Raw genomic sequence first — 23,343 nt, 5'->3', positions numbered from 1 at the left:
AAGAAGAGAGAAATCAGAAAACTTGTTTTTCAAATATGTATCAGACCAAGGGTAGATTATGGAGAGGTTTAAAAACAGAAGTTAAAAAAGAAAGGGTAAAAAAATGGGTGCTGTCGTTTTTTTAAAGATGGAGTGCAACTGGAAACAGCATGCAGCCAAAGGTCAGGGTCAAGAGTAATAGAATCCTGGCACTACGTGCTAGTTTATCTTCTACACGATGAACTCCTGCCAAACCATATACACAATGTCGTACAGCAGGGAAAAGTGTCTGATGCATCTCCAGAGTATTTATGAGGGCTTCTGTTTTGAAGATAGTTTCTTAGGTAACAGAATAATAACATAATGGGACTATTTTTCATTTATCAGGGATTTTTTTTTTTTTTTTTTGGCTTATTCTGCAAATTAAACTGTGATAACCATTTCCCCCTTTCTGGACTCCCTCTCCCAGTATTAAGAGGATTTGGGGTTTTAATTTTATTTTTCAGATTTGCATTAAAAGATTTTGGTGGTGGTGGTATAAGGGCTGATTCAATAAGTCTAATTCTTGCTCAGCACCTTAGGAAATAAATAATTCAGATGTAATGATATGCATTCACAACATTTAAAGGAGGTGAAAGAAGGTCTTGATTAAGTTGTTTCTTCTTGGATTGTGCGTTCCTTTCTCTCACACAGTATTGTGTGTTATGCTTTGTTTCTTTTAGGCATGGTAGTATATTTATACTCTGCTTGTAAAGCCTTCCCCCTCCAGTGTACAGTCAGAGCACAATCCAGTAGTTTGTTTTTCTACATTTCCCCTAATTTCATGAATGAATAAATATTCCATAATCAGTTGTAGAAAACAGTTTGTCTAACAGTTTGTCACATATTTTTTAACAAAAAACCTTGCAGGTGTACGGCATGAAATACTAGAAAACAATATGTCAGATTCTGATCAGGCACTGGGAGCAAATCATCTCCATTAATGCAATGTGGATTAAACTCACAGCAGCTGCTCTGTAATATTTATATTCCAAGCTCTCACGAACATTTATTAGAGGACAAGTGAGATCACATTAACTGCAGCAAAACAAAATCCGCGTTTTCACTTACCTCAGAGTAGCCTATGCCTAATTGTCTAGTTCTGATCTGGCTTCCATCCAAGTAAATTATTCATGTGGCCATGAACATTACTGTACAAGTAAGGCAGCACACAAGATGAGATGCTGCCTATTTCAAAGTTTTGACTTCAACAGAAGTATTCACTATGTTTAACTTTTTATAACCATTTGTAAGAAAAATACAGACACAGGCCTGGTTCACTCCAGTAATTGAACTGTTTCAGTGAAATCGGTTGCCGGATAAAGCAAAACTATATGGGACAGTGGTTTCCCTTGAGAACCCTATGAAAACTGTAAGAACTGAAAAGGTGCTTCCTCTTTCCAGCTGAAATCCCAGCAATGAGTTTTAAAATATTGAAAAGTGAGAGAATAGATAAACTTTGAGAAGTCAATAAGGAACATGGGGTTCTACATTATGCGTTAAACAGTCAAGGAACTTCATAGTATGGGAGATTCATAGCACAAAGCAATAGAGTTGAATCAAAAGACAGGAGAGTCCATCCTGGTGTTACAAAGGAGTCAACTTGGGCGAACAAGTTCAGCTCCTCTCCCTTACTGAATCAGACTCCAAATTTGTGCTGTGATTAGTAAAGTAACATCAAAGCAAAGAAGTGACTGTAAAGCAGCGTTCTGTAGTGCTACACTAAGCATAACTGAAGACCCTAATAGCTTGTCTTGAGCTTGTTTTCCTTGAGATACTGTCTTTCGGCACTAACAACCCAAGAGGGTCTATGACCTATGACTCCCAATGCTGTTCAAGGCTTTGTCAAACTCAACCCACTATATGAGTTCTTAATCCCAGAGAACCACTCAAAGGTTATAAATTACACAGTAGGTCAGATCCTGCAAAATCACCTGCAGTTTGCATAATTGCCAGGACTAATTTGTCTGGGACTATGGGCTGTTTACAATTCAGATTGTTAGAAAGCAGCATTGAATTCTGAGGAGTGCACTGCATGGAAAAGGGTAACTGAAGGATGTTAAGCAGATCCAATACCAGGCAGTGTTGCTGCCTGCACCAACAAAAAAAATCAAGTTTATCCTTGTCTATTCCTCTTCAAGTTAACCATCAGGTATATCAAAGTTTTTAGTAGCACTCTTTGAGAGGCTGAAGAGGACAGCCCTTTCATTAAGTGACATTTATCTACTTACATCTAGACCTCTTTTGAAAGAAGCAGTTTTCAGATGTGTATTCTGCATGCTAATATACTTTTCCCCTGTTTCGAGATTTTCTAATCTTTTGAAATGTTCTGCTAAACAGTCTCCCTCTTGAATGTAAAAAATTTGTATTCAGAAGAAAGATAATCAACTCTTTCCTTCTACCACATGATTTCTAAGTGAAAGGCTACACTGGAAAAGCAATGATTCTTGCTTTAAAATGTTCTTGTCTAGCTTCTAGCCTTGTAAATCGAAATGCTGAACTCTTGTATCTACCTCAACACCCATTACTTGAGGGTCTCAAACAGAACTCAGGACCCCCATCGAGTTCTGCTCAGAATCTCAAACCCATCATTTTTGAGATGACGTTTAAATGCAGCAGATTCAACTTTCTTTCCTTGAAACTGAAGCTGAATTGTATTAATAATGGAATTTGCCGCAAAATTAAATTGAAATTTTACTGGCCTTGTATACAAACCAAAATACGGTATAACTTTGGCAAAAGAACAGTACTGCTGAATACCAACGAGGGTTAATCTTGCTAGCTGTTGCAAAAGTCTGTATCCAAAATGTGCATGCAGTAATGCTGGCTCTAATTATTACACTGTATGGAGAGATCAGTCAACTTTATTCCTAGCAATTCACTAACTTTTCTTTTGTGTAAACTTGGCACAGAAAGGCTTTTGCTATTGAACTAAATAAAACCCTCAGCACATGGCCATGGCCCAAGGGGACACTTTATCATTTGTATATAGAGAGACATTTGATTATGGCTTAATTATACAATATGCTGCTATTTATTTTCAATCAGTCTGCAAACTCCATAATTGTGGATTATTTACTGATGAACTACTTACAATCCATTATTCTATTATGTTAATCTATTCAAATCCAAAAACATAAGGATGTTTAATAACCTAGTTTAAATCAGTTGGGCTTTTATTGGTCTTCAGGAAGAGAGATATCTAGAAACTGACAATTTGGTAAATCAGAGTTACACAACATTGAAAACAAGCTTTGTTTTGTTTCATTTTTAAGTTTCTAAAAACTGTGTAATTTATCATATAATTATTATTTGCTACTGTACTTATGGTTGTCATCTTCTCCGGATAGTATTTAATCAATTGCAGAATTCAAACAAATAAGGTAGTGGACAACATTTCCCAAAGTTCTAAACAGCAAGATTTTCCAAATCATAAAAGTATTTCATAACTACCTCTTTGGACTCCTAATTTTAAAAGTAAAAATTATAGCTTTCCCTTTCTTTCATTTCTCTACCCAGCTTCTCCCTAGCCCTAGAGGGAATTACTTAAAATATTTGGTTTTGTGCCAAAATCAGAGATTTTCTTGAGTTCTAGCAGGACTTGAACTGCATTTTTCTTCATCTCCTGTGGAGATATCTCAGTCAAGGGGTTATAGACTCTTCTGAAGTGGCACTTTACTGCTATGCAAAGATTTTAATCAATCTCTGGGTCACAGAGAAAAGGGTAGAATAACTCAATGCTCTGAGGTTACAGGGCTGCATGAGGAGGCTGAAGTGGCAGCCCCTGCTTCTGTTTGTACAAAAGATTATGGATTTGCTCCAAAACAGTTCAGAGGAAAGCTAAATTAGAGTAGTTTATACCCCAGATAACTCTGTAACCTTCAGTTTTGTTATGGAAAAGGGGGAGATGGAAGCAGGAAATAGGTGATCCATTTCTGAGTTGCTTTGCCAGCATGGACCGATTTGTTGCACTGTGAAACATCAGCAGAGGCACCAGACTCATGCTTGAGCAAAAGGAAGAGCCAAAGATGTAAAGCAAGATGGGTGCCAAATATGCTTCTAGAAGCACATTTTGACTTTACAGTCTCGGGCAAAATTTCTTACTTATGCAGCCCCTTTCCAGAGCACCAGTTGAGATCATTGGCAAATACATTAAGAGTTTGCCAGTGTATTTGAATTTGCCAGACTGTTTCCCTTGTGTTTGGGGATTGGGGTTTTTTGTTGTTTTGGTTTTTTGTTGTTGTTGTTGTTGTTGTTGTTTTGTTTTTTTTTTTTAATCAGTTTCACCTGATTTTGCAAGTTTCTCTGTCTGCAGACTTCTAAGTCTCCTCAAATATGAAGAGGTCACTTTCTTCTCAGAAATACCTACCAGTCAGTTACATGCTATTGACTCGATGGCAGCTCACACTGGCAGTGAAACAAAACCAGGACTCTAGCTTTTCCAATGTGCAAGGACCGTAAAAAGACAACACTGCTTTCATTTGTCTGTTTCTGAAGGGCAATCCATAGCTTTCAGGATAGTTTCCTACTAAATGTCTTTAAAATGTCAGCTTATTGACAAAGATAGGAATATCAGATAAAACATTTCAGGTAAGAAAACAGGACATCCAACCCAACAATTGCTTCTCTGGCTAACTTCTCTTTTATGACTTCTCAGAGGATTCCTCTATAATATAGACTGTAGGATCAGATGCAAGATTTATATAGTAAATTAACCGCATAAGTATGACAAAGTAAATCACTATTTTAATATAGTAATAAAACATTACATTAAGGCTTCAATATAAATGGTTTGTACAGAGGTTAGTAATTGATTACTAGATATTAGAAGCATATTACATACTTTAGTAGTATTTGTTATGGATGGTTACAAGTACATTAGTAGGTGTTATTGATCTGTTCATTCTATAATAACCTCTAAGAAATGATTTACCATTTACTAAAAGGGTTATTACTCAAGTATCAACTCTTCAGACATTATTTATAGATGTCCCATAATGCTAAACATGATGACTTTATCAGGTTTAATAAACCAATACTCTAGTTTTTCTGATATTAAGTTTACTGAGATCAATTAATTAACATATGTACAAACTTTTAAGATCTCTTTAGTCATGGCTGAAGTTCTAGTGTCCATACGAAAAATAGTAACAATAATGATACTCATATTCAAAGATGCTGAAATCAAATAATGCAGAATTTCAGCATTCATTACATTTAAATAATTTCTCTTAAGCTAAAAATTTGAGTCAGACAAGGGCTCACATTGCTAGCTTGGTTTGCAAAGAAAAAAAAGCAGCTGATTTTGCATTTTCTACACCAGCTTTGTTCCCACCAAGATGTGCACAGTAGATCTAACTGGTCATGATGAGTGTGAGCATCAGGCTAACAGCTCATAAATGTCCAATGTGCTTCAAGAGTGCTGAGGCACATCTTTCCTGTTCTGCTTGCAGTATTTTCACAGTGAAGAGAAGTTCTGAAAGCAAAAATAACTCTGACAACCTGGAGACCAGAAAACATATGAAAATTTAGTAGAAGTGTATCCTGGATTGGTAACTTCATGTATCTGTATGCTTACTGCATATGCAGATTACATATGTATATACATATACACACACAATTTATCATTCAGATAACTTTTAATATTTTCTGGTAGTTTCTAATATTTTCATATCACAATTGAAAAAACAAAGAATATTTTTTAGTCTTTAAAAATAATGTTCCTATTAAGGAAAACCAAAGCTGTCGACTGTCTCAAACACGGTTTTGTCTGGTTACTGAAATATGATCAGGACCCTTATGTACATTTTGATACTTTCATGATCTTAACATGAACCCAATACTATTTGTTTTTTCTTGAAGTTCCAGTTCTTCAAGTTATCTTATTTTGTGAGGATCTTAGAATTCACAATGAAAGTAAGTTTTAGGCTTCAAAGATGAAAAGGAGACCTCATAAAGGCATCCTGAAATGACTGCTGAGACTTCTTTGTTTGGCTTTTTCATCAGAAAATACTGCTACAACAAATCTGGGCATTTTACATGAAGAACAAGTTTTGAATCAAATTTTTTTCAGGATATTCTGGCCAAAACCAAAGTGAGGCATCAAAATATCTTATGATTTGACACTGAGGGTGTTATCTTAGAATGCAGGAGATCTACTACTATTACATCACTAGGTATTTTGGTGGTGGTGAAAACAAACCCAAGATCTCGGTTTTACCCCCATGCAGACTAAAAAATCTTGAAATCTCAACCTTTTTTTCCTTTTCTTTTCTTTTTTTTTTTTTTATCAGAAAATAATGTTCTTCCCAATACTGATTTTCAGTTCATGTCGAAAATGTAAACACTGGAAAGCCCAGAAGTGTCTGTCACACTTTGAGAAGGTAAGACTTTAGGGACTGATATTTAATGAATGTGAGTATACAAAATTAGTACTTTTAAGGATCCCCAAAAAAACAGGTCCAAAGTTTGCCCAACCTGAACATATCATGGGGCATGACTTCCAATTGCACATGAGAGTAGCATCACTTCGAGCACTTTTAAATTCTGACTCCACGCAACTAGGTGTCTACTTTTAGCTAAATGGGCTTTCTCATCTGACACCTGTGGGTGACAAGACTGGTATTCTTAAAAATCACCAGTCCAGTATGCATTCAATCCCATAAATATGTTGGACAAAGTACAGAATACTGATGTTCCATCCATGTCTTTGGTTTGGACACAGTTTTGGGGCAATGATTAATCTTTACAACACAAAAAATAGCTCTTCCTGCGTTCTTTCCCACCAATCAAGCAGGACCGAGCCAAAGGTCCAAAACCAGAGAAAGTAACTCAGTTTTTAATCTCACTGATGACTAGCAATTTTAAATTATCTTTCTAACTTTAGGTAGTCATCCTCCAGGATACTCTTCATCCTTCAGAAATAGATTGATTTCCCTTCTGCAGATGCTCTTATCACTCTCTGTTTTCAGTAAACAAATTTCTTAAAATAGGCAACTATATTCTAGGTGGCAATATCTGCATGAGATGAATCCCATTACTTAAACTACTTTTCTTCTGAATTTTTGAATTAGGTATAGTTCTAGAGAATCCTTTAAGATATGGCTTACAGGTGGTTTTGGTTCCTTTGCTGATTAAATACAAAATGAATACATTTGTAAGTATATTTCTGCGTGTATTATTTTTGTCATTTCTTTATCCTCTTAATACTCACATATTTTTATTTTTCCTCCAATTAATGAACTAACAATTTATAATTATTATTTTTTCATTCTCCTTAATAAAACATTGTTTATGTTTTATCTTTCCTTTTTTTCACATCTTTTACTCTGTTTTCCCAAACACTTAATTTCCATTTTAATCACCTACTTTAGTTTTCATGAATGTTTTGAGACTAAATTCTCCATTTAAACACTCTTTTTGTGCCTCAGCATTGGTGTCCTGCGTGTAACAGATCTCATAGTGACCCTCTGCATTTTTTGCTTATATCTTGGCCATTAATCTTTCTTTATTGTGGTATGTTTAACAAACTGTTAAAAATAATGGTAGCTGGCAATGAAAAAGTGTGGTGCCCTTTAAAAGGCATTGTTTGAACTGATATTTAAAGATTTCTAGTTCTCTGGGGTCAGGAAAGTAACGTTTTCATGTTTTTACAAGTCGTTTTGCAGCAAGTCTTATGTTGTCCAGAAATGATGTTTAAAGTTTCAATAGCTTCTGGTTCTCTGTACCACATCACCTTGCAATTGCCCCCAAATTGTTTCTGAATCACGTTTCCTCTGGCAAGGAGTGGTAACCCTCATTTTATATTACATTGTACAATGTACAGTGCTCTCACCCCACTCATAACAATGTTAATGTCAGAATGAAAAATGATAAAGCATAAATTAAATAGCAACCATATGTTTTCTGTAATATATCTTTTTTTTTTTTTTTTTTTTTTTTTTTTTCCCTGACCCAGGTAAACAATTTCCTTATATCTCCTGTTCAGATCTGCATTTCAGCCCCCAGATTTGCCTCACGAACACCAGAGAGCAGGCATCTTGCCTGTGTCCGGACAGCTGAACCTGAACTTCAGTTAATACAAAGTGATAGTGCTCATTGCCACTAAACAAGCTTTTTGTTTTAACCAGCGAGCTTGTTAAATAATGTATCTTCCATCAGCCTACAGTCGTTTTAGAGCTTTACAAACAAACTTAAGCTTCCAGTCCATGTTATAACAAAGAACAGTGAATCTTTCCATGGGATTATCCTAGTAAAACCTTAGTAAATTATTTGAACAAATAAATGTTACAAAATTCTGCTGGTTGGGCTCCCCACCCTCCTTCTCCTCAGCCTCCACCAGCAAGCGGAAGGCGCTCTGTGTATATCATGTTCTCTAAAGAGGAGGCCATCCAAAAGCTACAGAAATCATTACAATAAAATATAAGCCACTAGTTTCCTCTGGTCCAAAAAGGATACTATCTTTGGGCCAAGGTCCTTTCCATGCGTGGATCTTTGGTACACGAGAGCACAGACCTGCTGCTGGGTCAAATCATTAAAAATTATCCTGGATATATATTTTTTTCATTTCCCCTGAAAGATTGGTTCTGCACTGCAGACACCCTTTATTTGGTGCGCAGGGGCTGTTAAAACAATGGGCCACTGACAGCAGGGGCTGCAAGGAGAGGCAATGGGTGCCTGAAGTGTGAAGGTGACGTTCACCATGCAGCTGTGGAAACTGCAGCGAGCACTGTGCAGGGCTCTGAGCGTTGTCAGGGTGCTGTACATGTTTTGGGTTGTGCATATTCTCACCTCCATGCTGACAGATCATCCCTGGCAGATTCTCTTCCCTAGTCTTACCTGGCTAATGAAAAGCACCCTCCCACCCTTCCCTGTGTGATCCTTCCTGCCTACTTCACACCGGCATTTAATCAAGTTCCCAGGCAAAATCAAAACCTTACAAAACCTTGTGCCTAACCTGTCATGATTTTTGCTTCCTCTGTTCTGTGTATCATTTTCAGCACCTATTTTGCTCATATATTTCTTTTGCTAGCTAGTCAGGGCAGCTTCTGCTGCAACTCCTCTATGAGACCTGATCTTTCGGTAGAGTGCAGTGAGGGACAGAAATACACCACCAGGCTAACTGCCACAAACGGTTTCACTGCGCCACTGAAATACATGCAGCAGTAATTTTCTGAGAAGCAGGACGTACTTCCCAGGTGGCAGATCGCAGTAACTCACCTTTATTGGCTCTGATGCACTGCACTAGTTCTGTTACATTGGCTCTGATGCACAGGCTTGTCCACGCAGATGAAAAACAAGGGTGAGGTTCATGGGAGGCAAATAAAGTCTGTCTCCCTGAAAAATAAGAAACAGGGGCAGCCGAGGAGAACATTTTATGACAGTAAAAAATAGGTTCTGGAGGTGTTTAATTTTCACCTTTGATTATAGGTGGAGCCTAGAGAACCAGCTTAGTCTTTACACTTGGCTTTCAGACAACAAAAAGAATCCATCCTGCGCACTGAGTGCCAGCCTGTGAGATCTAGGAGATAGTAATCTTAATTTTCAATTTTCCAATAACTATAACTACATAGCACTGAAGTGACACTAAACTTCAAGTTTTAGCATCTCACACTTCATGTACATTTTTCAGAATTGTAGTGGTTTTGCATGGATCAGACATTTTTTATCTGAATTCAGGTTTCTGAATATACTGAACAATAAAATGCTTGGCTTTCCTGGTAATTTTATGTCAGTGGTTAAGACTGTGAGACAAACTGAAAAACCTGACTGACTAATGAGTAAAGTCAACATTCTTTGGTTTTGGCTGAGGATGCCAGGTAAAAGGTCTTAATTCTTTAGCAGTTATGTGAGAAATAATAGGTTAGATAGTGAAAGAATAATGAAGAGAAAGAGCTGTAAAACAACCCTATATTAAATATCATGTACTCAGCAGGTTAGACTGATTAGATCTAGTGACAATATTTGTAAGACTTGCATAGGAAAGAAAAACCTTTCATACATTCTTTTTCTAATCCCCCGCCCCCCCCCCCCCCAAAAAAAAAAAAAAGTCATTGACTCAAGAAGTCTGGAAGTGTATTTCAAAAACCTGCACATATGATAGTAAAGATTGTTCTGACATATGCACTTCAAACCCTATTCTAGATTCAAAAGGCCATTTGGACCTCAAATTATGATTCTACCTATAAAGTAACAAATTTCAGGGAGGGTGTTATGCAATTTGGCTGGAAATATCAAAATGATCAAAGTGACATGGAAAAACAATAGGTACCAAGTTCCCTCTGGTTTTATTGAGTAATTCTGTGAAGTTCTTGGAAAGTTCCATCCTTTCTGACCTGGAACTGGAGTTTGGCAAGGCAAAATTTGGCACCTTGGAACACCTTTTAACTCTTAAAACAGATTGAGACAGATATTTCTTTGATGCAGCCCTGCTTGTTTGCAAATAAAGTGTAACACACTACCTTGCTGAGCTCAGGAATACTCAGTAAGAAGATGTGACTTGATTTAATTTTATTTTTTCTTCACGTTTCTGGGAATCCTTCAGACAGTGCTCTGACTAGAAAGAGATCTTCCTTTCATGCACACAATTGTATTGTACTTGGGACTCCTTCAGCTTACCATTCACTTCTGAATATTTTTCGTTTTTTACTCCTTGAATTTTTATCAACCACTTGGGTGATATAGCAAATTCATACTCCAGACTTGCACATAGCTTCCCCTGCATGGAGGCACCTACTGCCTCAGCGACTTCCAAAAAAGGGGCTCTGATTGTTTTAAAAACTCCGTGTGAATGAAAAGCAGCTGTTACACACCCCGGTGAGATTGAAACCAACTTATAGTGGAAAGGGGTGCTCCTAGCCCCTTGCTTTCTGTTTCATCTTACCACAAGTCATCCCTCACTCTGGTCATGAGAGTGTCTGTATGAAATTCAGTCAGAAATAAGTTACTCCATGTGACAGGACTACTCTTCACACAGACATGCACCTGGAGGTTTTCCTCAGTCATCCCTGGGAGGCCAGTACGCAAACATGGCACAGCACTGAATTAGATAACCTGAGTCCTCAGAAAGGTGCAGGTTCATCAATTCATAATCAGGCCTAATTGTCCAGGCACAGCACCTGCTGTAAAAAACCCTGTCCTTGTGCTTTGGCCTGTGCCAAGTCTTCTAAGGATCCTCTAAGCCCACTTCAGAGCATGCCATAAGACAGCATAGCATAAACCACTTGCTACAAGACATGAGGCATCTGCCCTCATCTTCCTGCAGACTAACTCTAAAAATTGAATACTGTAGCTGTCCAAAACCTGCCAACTTGTCCTCCTACTTCTTATGTGAACTCTGAGGTTTTTGTCACTTGAGCTTGTTTTTGTGATATCTACAGACTCACTCGCTATTCACAAATAGCCAGGAAATAAAGTTTCTGGGCTGTGGCTTAAACATTCAGGCAAAGGCTAGACAGAAGCACAGGGGAAACCCTTACCTCCTTTTCCAGTCTTTAGATGCCCTCTATGTCTTTGTCTTGCAGGAAGACAAAACTGTGAGGGCTGGCTAGTTCTGCCAGGACAAGATTATTCCATGCCTTAAGTAAAACACGTAAGCATTTGAAGGATCGAAGCCATCATTCCTAAAGCTTTAATAAACTTTACAGTAGAAATAAGTTTCCCTTAACCCCATTTATTTAAACAATCCATATTGTTTTATATAGAGGAAACTATCCAATGCAAATACAGCTAAATATTTTAATGGTTTACACATTCATTTTAGAAAGTTTTCTTTTAATTTGCTAACTTTTGTTCCTTTGAACTGGCTCAACCTACTCATTTAATCCCTTGAGCTTTCAAGGGACAGCTTGCAGAAAGTTATATACACAAATATAACAAACATTTCAAATAAAGCACAGTGCATAAAGCAGAGAAAGGGAAAAATTTGACAACAGCTGCTAGATTTAACACTAATAGTTTTGAAAGATTTTGGCTTAAAGGTTAAGAGTATCTTATGACAATAAGCAGACTTTGTATATAATGTCAACAGCCCTGTTGCAACATGTCCAGTTTTAATTTATTCTTGTTCGCTTGCATAAGACAAATAATATAATTATGTATGTCTGGTTCATGACATTCAAGTTGGAAAAAAATCAAATAAATCATGTTTTTTTTAAGAATAGCAACTTCTAAAGCCTTTGGCCTAAATCCCTTATTAACATTAGAGACATTTTTGTCTGAAAGTGATAACCTGAAAGTTTGCAAGTATTTATTTATTTTGATCAGATTTCATCTTTTTGAGCCTTTTTGCTTCCGAATAAGCTAGTGGTAACTAGTATCCTCCTTAGAATTTCTTTTCTTTTTCTTTTCCTTTATATGTCCAAAGAAAGTTGCAAATGATATCAATTACCTGATTAGCAAAAAATTTAAGGCTCTAAGGGCTGCACTTATCAAACTTTGACGCTCAATTTGGACCAGTTAGGCATGCTGACAATTTGGAAATATTTTTATTCCCTGTTTATATGGTTCTTATAATGGAAAAATAACACAAGGGGTATTAAAACTATCCCCTATTAAAATTATGTGTGCTATAATATACCATGTTTCAGTGTGTTTCCTAAGATCAGTCATCAATCAGTAAAACTCTTTATTCACACAGACATATTAAAAAAGAAGAAAAATCCCCTCTTTTTAGAATCATATTCTCAGCTAGTATAGAGCAGCCTCACATTAATCCTGCCTGTGGAGCTGTTTACATGAGAGGTGAAATTCATTTCACATGATTTTAGATGTCTGGTGTAACACAGACAATTAGTATAAATTAACTATGCAGGCTTCTATCGTATTACGGAGAATTAGGCACTTCTACAGGATGATACACACATCTGTGATACTTATGTTCAGATGGGATCCTAAAAACTGAAAGGGCCTATAGCTTTCCTTTGACTCTGAAAGGAGTCTACAGTGTGGTTTACTTTAGATGTACAACTTCCAGGTATCTTTAGGTAGGTAAAGTTAAATCCACACCAAGTGGAGATATGGATTTTTTTAATACAAATTGCTGTATCTATTTTTAATAAAAATAGCAATATATTTTAATGGTTTCAAATAATAGTTTTTGGTCCCTTAAGGAGGATGTAATAGGGTGAATTAGTATTTAGGGGTTTTTATATGCATTTCTTTTACACAGAGGGACTATTCTGGCTTCAGTGAAAAATTTCCTGAGTTAGAGGAGATTAAATGAAATTAAAATCTCACTAAGGGAAAGATGAGATAGTACTAAGATGGATGGCAAAAATAAGGTCTACTATAGAATGCATAGCTTAGCATGAAATGTGCATGGAGAGCTTGGAAAGTACACTAGTGACATGTATCTGTGTAATGGTTCCAAAGTATTTTCTTTTGGATGATATTAGGACTTTATAAAACAAACATATGCTCATACTAATACTGTTTTGAAGTGAAAGTATTAATGCAAAAATGTCCAAACAAATGTGCCAGATTTTCTCAGGGTTTAACTCCCACAGCAGCAAAAGATGTAGTCCAGAGTGTTTGAAACATTTTACATAGGAGCATTTTTACCATGCCAAGAATAAAAGCAGGAGAACTGTGTGGTTGTGGCAATGCAGAAGCCGCTGCAGCGTACGCACTGTAAGAACGTTGCTGCATCGCAGAGTGGGAAGAGTCCAGGTGTCCTTCTTCTTGGGTATGTAATGCAAGAGAACCAGCGCCGTTTTGCTTTACATAAGGGAACTGTCAGCATTGTGTTACAGGGGCAGAGGTCGTGAAAACCTCATCTATGAGATGGGTGCAAGAGAGAGGCTAATGGGTGGAAAGAGATATGCCTTTGCAGGTACATCAATGAACACTGTTGCTGTGTTGAACCAAAAGACATCATCCTCAGTACAAGGGGCAAGGCAGGGCCACCCTGTCACATTTACCAACAAACAGGAGCGACAGGTCCTCCAAACCCCAGAGACCTGCACCATCAGGTAAAACCGACCCCACCTTACTTCTCAGAAATTGGAAGACTATAACCAGCCACAGGGTGATGACATCATGGGAGCTGGTTTTGTTTCTTTGTATTTTAAAATAGTTATGCAAATGATATTTTGTAGAGAAACATGTTTTCAATAAATAGACTAGCTTCTTCGTTTGCTACCAGTTAGATCATTAAAAATTTCCCACCAGGTCCAAATCTGTCCACCAGGAAAAATGCTGGTAAATCTGCACTGGCCAACCCAGGCAGGCAAAATACCAACCTTTGGGGATAATCCTTTAATGCCTAGAAGGTATTCAGCTGGAGTTTTGCAGGCAGAGGACTGAATCAAGCGTTTATTAACCAGATGATCTTGTTACTCATATAAAGACCCTTGGATAAAATTGTACATTTAAAACTCTTTATCTGTTATATATGCCAGACTTGGATTTACTACAGGGGAGAGAGAAGAAATAGAAGAGGAAATGCTGAGGGAACTCTAGCCTCTCCTATTACTACTCGTTAGTTCAGCACATAAAATTGCAGTCCCTGCTGCAACCCCCAATTCACTGCCTCTCCTTTCATATCAGGCCTTTGTTCACTGCCCAAGTAACTCCAATGCTATCCAAAAAATGTGCAGATATATATCAGGTGGAGTTCCTGGCTTGCGTATGTGTGTGAGTATACATGCACACATATGTATATATGCACATACATACACATATACATAAATACATATTCCTATAAGTATCCACAGACAACATTTTTTTTCCTGATAAATTATTTGTATTTCTTAAATAATTTATTTTCTCAGCCTTTTCTTTCATTTTACATTTCTTAGTAAAATGCTAAATTACTGTTTTTCTTCCCTAGTTCTTTTATAGGGGTCAGACTGCATTGTCCAATCACTTTAAATCCTGAGTCAGTGACATGTCACAGAGTTATAAAACGGTACTGTTGATGGAGCAGCCTAGCACTGATAGGAGACCTATTGATTGCAAATCTACTTTTAGATTGGATTTGTGCTCTGCAGTCCTTTTACCTGGTCATAAAATATAAGTGGGGTTTACAAAAAAATAGCAGTCCACTTAGGAAGTCTCTTAACAGGTTTTTTGAGCTTAAATGTACATTCCTTTAAGTACCTGTTAATAACTTTACTGTGATGATGCGCACCTGTACAATGTCAGACTGCCCACAGAGCCCATTGTTAACCTGCCTGTCAGCCATTTACTGCCCATGATTCACAGTCAAGGGGTCTAGGATTATTGTCTACTGGGAATTACATTTTAGTAGTACAACAGTGTGCTGGAGATGTCTTAATGGCTGCTCAAGTGAGATTGTTATAATGCTCACATTGTTGTTCCAGCCAGCATACAGCCCAATTGCTTTTTAAGTTATGGCATCAGCAAGCTCCAGGTCATCTGCACTTAAATCACATGCACATATCTGAAACGCTGATGCAGTAACTGGTAGCAATGTATACAATACTTTTAACCTCCAATTTGGTGGGTGCTTATATGAAGTGTGCATGTATGCTTCAACCTTCAGGGCTACAGCAAGCCTTGCTGATTTTAAATGCCATCATAAATTTTGCATCGAACAGCTCACCTCAGTTCATGTGCAGCTTTTGCCCTGGTAAGCTGGAGGATAAAGAATATAAGTGGGTTGTACTAAAACTCATGTACACCTCCTGCATGTCCCAGCTCATGAGTTTGCTAGAAAAATGTTCAGATGAGTAGAGATGGAAGGTACAGACACTCCTCCTTATACCTCTTTCTTTTAGACCTCTGCACCAGTGCGCACGTGCACATACACACAGGCAGATAAACACATGTAGAGTCACATACACATGCTGCATCACGGGAAAATAGCACAGAAGGACTGTAGAAACTCCATTTCCTAATATGTTCTGCTGATTCCTTCCCCCCCTCCCACCCTGCAAGAGACTGAGCATATCAGCTGAGTTCTTCTGGGAACAGCTGGAGCAAAAGATACTTGTCTTCTAATTCACTGCCAAGGTATCTGTGGCACTTAGATGAGGTCTTTAGCAGCATTATTTCTTTTTAAAGTCACAACCATCAGGCTAAACCATCCTGAATTTTTCTTTTCTTTTGTTTTTGGTGATGGTGTACAGGCATTGACATACTCAAGTAGATGTAGAAAGAAACTAAAGCATTTCTAATGGATTTGGAGTCCATAAAGTTCCCTGGCAGCGCTTGTAACTTGAACTGATTGGAAATATCGGATATTTCCCACAGAAAAATAAAAACAAGCTTCCCAAACATAACAGCAACAAGAATACACACACCATCCCCCTACCTCAAATTTTCCACTGAAAAACTGAAGAATGCAAAAGCTTTGCCTAATCATTCTAATTTCTTTCTCAAGAAAAAAAAAAATCAATTTTTCTGCAGATCCCTTTCTATTTAAAAAGCATATCAGTAACTCACTCCCACACTCCAGTTTTCAGTCAAAAGCAAATTTGAAGGAAAATATTTTAACTGATCACATTGTAATGTCAAGAGCTTGATTGGAGAAAAAATTTGAATACTTCAAGGCATCTGATCTTACCTCATATTATATAAAAAGGACCTTCTTCCTCATTAAATGAATTTGTATTCCAATAGTGTTTCTGCAAACGCTACCTGCTTCAGCCAGCATGCTATCACTGAAATGGTGCACTTCACAAACAACTTTCCCTTTTATCAAAAACACTGAACTAGAATTTTTCACTGCTTTGAGATTTTTACAGAGAATGAGATAAACACATTGACTTGGGCAGAGGGAGAGGCAGTGCAAGGAAACAAGGAGGGAAAGCAGGAAGGAGAAGAGATTTTCATAAGTGCTCAATGTGGACGTTTTTCCCCACATTAAAAATAAGAATTTTATCCCACTTTTCAATGGGATCAGAATAAGAGCAACAGTGAGCACTCTGGAAAAAAAAAAAAATACACTCCCCGATGTTATTAATATGAGTCATAATTAGAGATGGAACATTTGATCCAAACCCCAATTAACTTCAGGGGAAATTTGGATCCAAACTTTATGGCTTGAATTTATTTGCATCCTAGGCCAAGACAGAACTCCTGACCCAGTACTGTCCAATCCCTCCCCCACTAACAAATCCTTTGGGGAATTAGAGATGCATATCTGGTTCAAGATCTGACATTTGTGGTTTGGAGCTTGTCTGACAGTATATCTTACACATAAAGCACTTTCCACCTCAAAATGCCATTTGTGCTTTAAAAAATGTGTCTGAACAGAAGGTTGATTCTTAGGAAGAATCCAGTAAAGCCAAGTGATATGCTTTCTTCAGCATGTTTGCAAATAAGATGAAAATGCGCACAGATTACTGATGTTCTCAAAACTTTTTGTCTTTAGAGTCAGTAAATTCCCCCTGGAGCAATAGGTGCATTTTCCAGGTCAGGCAGTGATTCTGAGGGTTTGACTCTCTCTTTCTTGTTCATGTGGAAACTCATTGACTTCAGTTTGATTATTAATTAAGCAAGTCACTACCCAGCCCGAAGATGTGTTGGTAAACTAAATTTTAGTGTCACAGTGTTAGACAGACCTGAGAAATGTACCTGCTAATCCAAGACCTTTTTAAGACCATATACTGTTTCATTCTGCTGGCATCTGACAGTGAGATCTCCAAGGAGGTTTAGAAGAAGGCTGAGATGGTCGTCTATCGAAAGCTTTATTCTAAGACCAGTAAAATTAACTTTAACACTGCAAGGACCGTGGAATGCATTAGAAAACATTTTTTCCCACAAGGCAAATTAGCTAAAACAAAAAAAAATTGTGACGTTAAACATAATTGTATATTACCCGAGTTTGCATAGCTTTAGGTCAGATAGAGTATGACCCAATAAATTTTTTTCTCCCATCCTATCTAGAAATCTTGTTCAAAATTACTGCAAAATATTGTCTTTAGGAAGACAATCATTAATTATTTATGAGCTGTATTCTGCTGAAAGAGTTTAAGCTGTTTGCTGGAGTTATAAACTCCATGGAGAGTTGTGTAAAAGCTGTTTTCCCACCTTTTCAGTTAGTGAATGATTCATTAATTGCAGAGTATATATAAACATTTAGGAGGCAGCAGCATCCACAGGATAAAGCATTTGCCTCTTTTCTCAGTTCAGCTGTGTGACTTAGGGTGATTCACCTCTCACTCTTCGTGCCCCTCTCACTTTTCATGCCCCTCTTCACTCTTCATGCTGTAATTTGGCATGTGTCTTTTTTTATGGATTCGTGTGCTCTGGGGATAAGAAGTTCCACACAGGAGTTGTGCTTTCATGTTTTTGAGAGTAGCCCCAGAGCCTAAGTAGGACAGTGAATGAAAGAGATGGTAGGACCTGCCTTTGGTAACCAGCAGGGAAAACACTTGATTTTTTTATCTACAGCAGAACTACAGGCTGGAACAATGGTAAAATTCCAAAGGACTGATCAGACAATGATAACAAAAAGGAGGACCACACTGTCTTGGTGCATACAGAATGGATTGCATATGGTAGTGCTGCATTGCACAGGGGCAAACCTGTGATTCCCCCAGCTGTGCTGCAGGACAACAAGATAATACAGGCAGAGCAGCGTAGGCACAGGGTCGTGCTGAAGCAGTCCTGTGCAATCCAGAGTGGAACTAGCTCAGCACACAGGCAGTTAGCCTGGGCCTGCCTGCACTGACAGATGTAGGCACACTCTCAGCTGCCTGGAGCCAGATTTCCACCAATAACATCTAAGGACCTAAAAATTCGTATTCATATCCTATTTTTTCCAAAGATTGGCAAAGATTTTGAGCTAATTGTCTAGTTCTTCTTGCTTTCACAACTCAGCTAGCTCAAAGGACTACAGGCAGCAGGATCTTACAGTTCTATTAAATGTCTAGTCTATGCTATGATGCAAGAAAGCAATCAGAGCATGTTTGGTTAAGGTCTCTCCAAGCCTCTACACACCTCTCAGACTCTACCTAGTTTACCACATACAGAACAGGACAAATTCACTGATGATAAAAGGGCTTCCTATAGATTTTGGCTTAATTTGGGGATCTAGGCAGATAGATAGTAAAGTAAATACTTGCTATAATTATGACACATTGATTTACTGCCTTCTGGGAAACAGTACAGCATTACAATAATAACAAAGTCATTTGTGATTATGTGTGCATATATATATATAGGTGTATATATATATATGTGTGTATGTATATATGAAAGTGAAATATTCCAGATTGACAACACTGTAACAGAAAAAAAAATTGGCTGCATGTACAGTATAGGATTTTTCCTTTTCTTTCTTCACAGAGTGCATTTTACCATGGGTGATAGAATTTTTGTATCATGAATATTTTATACCAGACTTTAGCCAAAGCCATGATATATCCCAGAAATTAACTTAGAGAAATCTGGTTCTCATTATTCTCTGATGTTCATTGATTTATTTGCTTTCTCAAACAAAGAATTTTAGTCCCCAAACTTGGTATCTAGCTTATTCTTAACCCTTCCGTGGGGGAGGGAACAATTTGTTTCTTGGGGAAGTGTTGAATTGATCTTTTTTTTCATGATATTCAACTAACTTCTATTATTTGCATCAGCATAAATAAAAATATTTTCCAACCATGTAAGCAGAATTTGGGCCATCTTGTCTATTCTTGTGTTTGCATTTGAAAGACTTAATGGCCTGATGGGAAGAAAAAAAAATAAAAAGGAAAAGGAGAAATGTATTCATCTGAAATAGGATTTTATATATTTTTAAGATATCTAAGCCCTAAACTGCAACTCATTCTCTTTCCTTCTCCCATTTCAATCCCCACCCAGCCTCTGAGTAACTCTGAAAGCATCTGAACTCATCAAACGCACCACATTTGGACCTGGATGTTCTCTAGGCACCTGCAGTTCTGCATTGTGTGCATGCCCAGATCTACCCAGGCCTTAATGCGATCCAGAAACTCAGCTGCATGGTGCCAAAGTTCCCTCAAGGGCTTAATCCCATAAACATGCCTAAAGCCCAATTCATATGTTCTAGTAGGACCAGGCCTCTCACAAGCTGTAATCATTTCTGTTATCTTTTAAAACAGCTTTCTGGAAAAGAAGGTGGTGCTCATTGGCTTTTGCAAAGTAGTCAGCTTAATATTGGCTTTACCCATGAGGTGTTTAAACCTGAGTACAATTCCTTCCACAGTGTGAGGGGGACTTAACCCCCAGCTCCTCATGCCCTACAGAGTTCTCCATCCGTCACTTAATAGTGTGTTATAAAACATGATCCTGCCTGCTACTCTATTTGAAGCCGTATTATCATATCATAAAGACAACAACGTTCCTGGGTGGAGCAAGGAGCAATTGATGCCCCTAGATTACCTATACATTTAACATATATGGTAAAAAGACCAAAAGTAAAACTAAAGATTTGGAAGTCAGGTGTTTCCTTGTAAATCCCTTCCAGTCCCTGTTTGTTGCACAAATAGGATGATCTCAGGTTCAACAGGAAATAAGAAAACTACTGTACAACTCAATGGTAATAAAAATTATTTGTTCTCCTTCAGTCCAAGAAGAGAGACTTAAACCTTATGCACCAAATTCCTACCAATTTGCCTTTCTCTGGATGGAATGGTTTCATCAAATTCACTCTTTTCTACTGCTCTTAGAAAAAATGGTACCTATGTGGCCATAGGTTACAGCCAGCCTCCATGTGGGAAGAAGCACCTTCCCCAGAAAGTGATTTAGGTGTTTAAAGTATGAGAAGCAGAGGCAGCTTAGACAGTGCCACAAATCAAGAAACAGCCCACTGAAGATTACAGATAAAGCTGGAGATGAAGTTGCTGTGCAGAGACCTGTTCAACTCTTCTCGTAGGGTTCACTGGAATAACTAACATAATGCAGTAAAGTGCTGCCTTTTGAAACGTTAAGCATGCACAGCTTCTTCCAACTTCCCTAAAAACAGAAAAGAAAGAAGGCCATAAAATGGCAGGATCTGGGTTTCTTTAGGTTCAGCAAGTCTTGAGCTATATAAATTCAATATAAGAGTTCTAAAACTAAATACATTTTTAAAACCCCTTTGAACTGGAATTTTGCAGGATTCTCTCTAACTCAGAGGACTAGTATTAAGACCCAGTACTTCTTACCTCATGGCCATGATTTTAAATCAAATAAAGAACTACATGACAGAAACTATCACTTGGTATACATTCAGTAGCTTGTATGAAACCAGACAGCTATGCTAGGCCATGATGCCCATTAATTCCAGTAGTTAACAGCACTTAACTATGTCAGTGCTGTGTTTCAGCTTACAAACACGAGTCCATATTTCATCAATGGCCCATTAATGTCTTTGTTTTACATCTTGTCCTGAATAAACAGATCCTTGGTAGAAGAAAGCCCTATAGTAGCTCTGTTTGTGCTTACACATGAGCTCCTCTGTCTACAGGTGACTGGCAAAGAGCAGCTGAGCTGAACTTTGGTGTATCTGTCCCCACCTCTGCAAGCAGACCTCTCACACTGCAGCTCTCTCCAGCCTTCTGCTTTGTTCTGTACAATCCTTCTTTTTAGCAAATTGCGTTATGAGCATCACTAAGATTAAAAAGGAGATTATGTTGTGTATTTTTAAAATCATGTGGTTTTCTGGAGAAAATGCTCCATAAAATTCACCTGAGAACATAGGTAAGGCAATGCCTTAGATTATTACCCCATTTTCAAATACTTTAACTGTTTTATGTTTAGAATGTTCTTCATTCTTACAATTTATCCTACTTATGTTTCTTCATTTTAAATAGAAGATGACCGTAAGAGGTGTTTAAAGACTTTTAGTGATAGAGTCTGGTCAAAGCATGTCAAAGTATCCAGATTCCCACCAAATATTTTTCACAACTGATTCAGCCAGAAGACAGCCGTAAGCTGGGAGACCCACAACTGTCTGAAATGGTTTAGCTGTGTCACTCTCTCCTATATTATGTCCTCACCAAACCAGCATGACTTAACCACAGTTAGGCTAATCAGGTAGATGAAGGCAGCTATGTGGGCTTGTCTGTAACAGCAAAACTTTGTGATATTAATGTATTTGTTGGTTTACTACATGGACTGAAAATAGTGTGTCACTATTTGTAAGTCAGTCATCTTTCATGTGAAACATTTGAAAAATTTAGTCTTACTGAAGATTTCCTGACTTTGCAGTTTCTTTTATTTTGTGAATTGCTCAAAAAAGTTAAAAGCTGAAACATTTGTCATTAACTTTTTACACTTGTTTGCAGAAAACCCTTACATGAACCTGAAGAAATGAGTCCTCTGAAACCAGCAGAGACACTGCTCCTAAAAAAAATCAGCTTGGTTTTGCACTGAGAGAATGTTGATGTGAAACTTGATATATTTGAAATTAAATTCCCAAACATAATAGAGGTAAAGGGATACCTATTTTCCTCCACACAAGGCTGAAAATTCACTCTTTAATGTACTGTTGAGTGTGTAAATAAATAGCAAACTCATTGTTTCCTGTAGCATGTTAACTACCTCCTTATTGTTGAAATGGCTTGTGTTACTAGTATTTTTTTAAATTCCTGAAAACAAAGTTTTACCAGTAACACAAAAGCCCACAGTATTAATGCTATACTTGTAGGCTGCCTGCCAATCTTTTAAAAGACCATTGGATACATAACACAATGAACATGAGGGATTATTAAAAATAAACTCACATCTTGGTGCTTAAACATTTTCTCTCTCTTTTCCTTAAGAAGTGATTGCTTTGCTACAGTGTATTTCAAAGGGAAAACAAAAAGCATAAGCAAAAGCAGCAGAACTAGATGAAGTTTTTATGTGAGGGAATCCATTAAAAATGCTCTTTGGCTGTCTGTTTATGCCCTTCAGTCTCACGAGTAGAGTTGGCAAGAATATAAAATCACTTATGGATTCAAAAAATGATATAGTACATTTCCTACCCTTTTAAATCCTTTAATGTGTCCCCAGCATCCCATGTAATTTAGTGAGGAACATCAGAAAGTTTGGATGCCTTTATGAAGCTTGTTCAAAGAATTCTAAATGCTTTGGGTTGTAAAAATGGAATGGAAATTCTATAAGAGAAGCCTTTCTTTCAGATTTTCATACCTTTTGCATGGAATTAGTATAGATCTCTGCAGAAATGAAAGAGCACAAAACAATTGCAGAGGTTAATCATATCTTTCCAATTTCAGTAATTTGATGATCTGCATTTCAGTTCATTCTTAGGCAGTAGGAGCTATTCCTTTTTGGGACAATGGTAAGGCCTGGTGAACAGGCTTAACTAATTTATTTAATTTCACTGGGATGTACTTTAGGGATTAATAAGGAACAGCAATTGATGCCTTGCCACATGCTCTCTGGACTGTGATTTCTTTGCTCTTCTTAGCT

The sequence above is a fragment of the Leptosomus discolor genome, chromosome 2 (assembly GCF_034619465.1).
Source record: "Leptosomus discolor isolate bLepDis1 chromosome 2, bLepDis1.hap2, whole genome shotgun sequence".
NCBI classification, from domain to species: Eukaryota; Metazoa; Chordata; class Aves; order Leptosomiformes; family Leptosomidae; genus Leptosomus; species Leptosomus discolor.
Note: the sequence above shows the minus strand (reverse complement) of the source record.